The sequence below is a fragment of the Brassica oleracea genome, unplaced genomic scaffold (genome assembly GCF_000695525.1).
Source record: "Brassica oleracea var. oleracea cultivar TO1000 unplaced genomic scaffold, BOL UnpScaffold00828, whole genome shotgun sequence".
Lineage (NCBI taxonomy): Eukaryota > Viridiplantae > Streptophyta > Magnoliopsida > Brassicales > Brassicaceae > Brassica > Brassica oleracea.
The window spans coordinates 51,808-55,325 of NW_013617468.1; positions in this window are offsets into that span (position 1 = coordinate 51,808).

Genomic DNA, 3,518 nt, shown 5'->3' on the forward strand with positions numbered 1-3,518 from the left:
CCCCCCCGCCCCCAAATAATCAACTTTATATTAATATTAGTCAAAAATAATAAAATATATAATATTAATAAATTTTATTTTAAATATAATTTAACTTTTAAGAAAATTTATCACTACACATGGTGCATAAAAACACCTAGTATATATATATATATATATATATCTCTATAATATTATTTGAGAAGTCAGTTTCTATGTGTGGCTCTCATATTAACTCTCACGATGGTTGATTACACTGATACCCTTAATGAATTAAAATTATTAAATACTATTATTTATTATTTATTTAGTTTCCTTTTAAAATTTTCCAAAAACATATAAATATAATAACAAAGGAATTTTTTTATAAAGTTAAGAAAAAACAAATTGAAAACTAAAATATATGTATATATAATATGATTTCAAAAAAAAAAGGAAAGTTCACAAAATAGTAATATTACATTTAAAAAATATTTTTAAATAACATAAAATATACTTTTGAAGTAATAAAATACTTATATCTATATTTTCTTAAATGAAAAACATAAATTTGTATATAATGTGATTTCATTAAAGAAATTTACACATATAATCTTGATATTAGAAAAAGAAATAACATTTCTTCTAAAACATAATTTTAAACAATACAAAAAAAATTCAAACTAATATAAGTATTTTTATATATCTATCTATTTTCTTAGAAGATTATATAAAATAATTGAGAAACATATACTGATATATGTTTAGTTGACTAAAAATATTTTATAATTAGTATTATTGAAGTGTTTTATTTATTTTGCATATATTTTGTTGACTATAATATCTTCAAATTACATCAGAAACAATATCGATAAATTATATTTTACTTATATAATATTATTTTCAAATAAAATCACAATTTTGTTTACTGCTTATTTTTAAGAGATATTAAAAATAAAAAAAATCGTTTGATCAAATAGTTGCAAAATAGATATATTATTTTTATCATTACTGAAGTTATTTGTTTTCTTAATATTAAATTTTCTTTTAAATTTAATGTTTGTTGAACTTAATATAACCATAATCAAAATACCAAAGCAAATCTGAATTCTTATTTTTAATATTATTTAAAATAAATTTTAGTTTCCATTCAATAAATCAAAGGCATAAAGTTATTTAGAATTTATAAAATATTTTAATTATTGTAAATATTAATATGGGTTCACGAGCTTCCAAAAATGTATCACCTACTTATGTATGTAACTTCTTATTGAGCATCACTTTATTTTATAATATATTTTTAAAAATATCAATTTATAATTTGATAAATATTATGAAAATACATGCACATTTAAACGATAAATAAAATTGATTTGATTTGACTTGGTATAATAAAAATAATTATATTTCATTTGAATTTGAAAGAATAAAAGTAACTCAATATACTCACAGCATGAGTGATTCGACTAATCTAACTTATATCTAAAATTATAGATTTAACTACGATAAGAATATATAATTTTATAAGAATAGTAATTTATTGTATAAATATAAATCATAGAACAACTCAAAACATATTAAAATGAATATAAAATATTAAACAACTGTTACAATTTAGCTCTTTTCTAAAATTTATATATATGCATGTGACTTCAGAATATTATCGTTATACTAATTTATGTAATTTGGAATCAGACACTTTAGTTTTTTTTTGTTTTTTTTTTTTATTTTAAGCACAATATATCTGAAGTTATACATAATCTTCATAAAATATATTTACATATTTAAGACAACAACCACCTAAATGCAAATAAGAAATTAATCAAAATTTTAATATATTTTGAATAAAAAATATTATAGTTGAATTCAGAGATGCAATCCAAATTACGCAAATAATAACTTAATTTGACTGTAAAAACAACAAAACCGATTAAATATAACATCTATAAAATCATATGTATTATTAAAGTAATATAATATTAAATGATGCATATAAATTATAAATTAGTTTAAAATTAAAAGTAAATAGCAATCAATTATTTAGTATATTTACTTCAAAAATATTTATATTCGTGCATGAGCACGGAAAAATCACCTAGTATATATATGTTTGTCTAAATACCCAATTATGTCTAACATGTAAAAATGCAACAATCAACGTTAAATCCTATAATTTTCTATTTTCCGTTTATCACAAAACCTAATAACTTAACACACAGCTGATTTACACTGGAATAAAAGACGCATCGAAGAAGTCTTACCCGCATTCAGCTCACATATCCAATGCCTTAGAGCTAGCAAGAAATGCTCCGAAGATATCTTTATCTGGCAGCCACTCCAGTCTGGAATCTATGTTCACCCCTGGAGTTTGACTGGATAAAAGAAATCTGGTCAGCTAACACTTCCCCCAAACTCAAGGTGTTCCTATGGTACATATGTCAAGGAGCTCTATCAATCAAAAAAAACTTAGAGAAGTGTGGGATGCTGTCACAATCCCTCTGCCCTCGTTGCAAGATGGTAGAATGATAGATGCATCTATTCTTCCACTGCCCCTTCACGAAACAAGTATGTCAACACATCCCCTCCAACAATCAGTTCACATAGCTAAGGATTTGGATATTAAAAGCGCTCTGGTTCTGTTCCGGAAAAGTACATGTCTACCGCCAACCGGAATCAAGATCATCGTTCTCTCACTACAAGAAAAATAGGTTTTAATAGCAGATCGGGATAGCGTTTTTTTCGATTGTGCTATTGTTGACATATCTCTTACTTTTAGATAGCGTTTGCGAAAGTACAAACGCTATGTTAGGTTGGTCCGATTTTAATTTCTCCAAAATACTTTTTGGACATAGTATACATAGCACTTTTAGTTTTGAAACGCTATGCATAACTGAAGCGGAAAAATAATTGATTTTCCCTCTCGTACTTGTTTCACTTTTCCTCTTACTATATTTTACATAACACTTAAGGTAAAAAATGCTATAATAGCATATGTTTAATAGACATATATTTAATAGCACATAATTAAAAATGCTATATTTGTCTTTTTAAATCCGTAAACCGTAAACGAATTTTTAAACCCTAAACTTTAAACATATACTTTAAACTCAGATATTAAGTATATAGTCAAAAACTATTTCTGTTTCATAAATTTAATCTCAATCTCAATACCCCAAACTTTTAACTCTCAAACCTTGGGCTCAAACCCTATACTCAAACCTTTAAACCTTTAAACTAATTTCATTTACTATAATTCTTTTATTTAAAATCTTTAAACTAATTTAAGATTACAGTTTAAAAATTAATCTCAAATCTCAATACCCCAAACTTTTGATCCTCAAATTCTATTATATTTTAAATTTTAATTATCAGGTTTAATTTTTAGGACCATTGATTGAATTTGATCTAGTGGCAACAATCATTATTTGACTTTTGAATCTCTAAACCCTAAACTTTAAACACAAACTTTAAACTATAATACTATAAACTTTATAATACATGAAAACTTAAACTTCAGATCTTAGATATAAAACTAAAAAATTGAATATTTTTGAAATTCA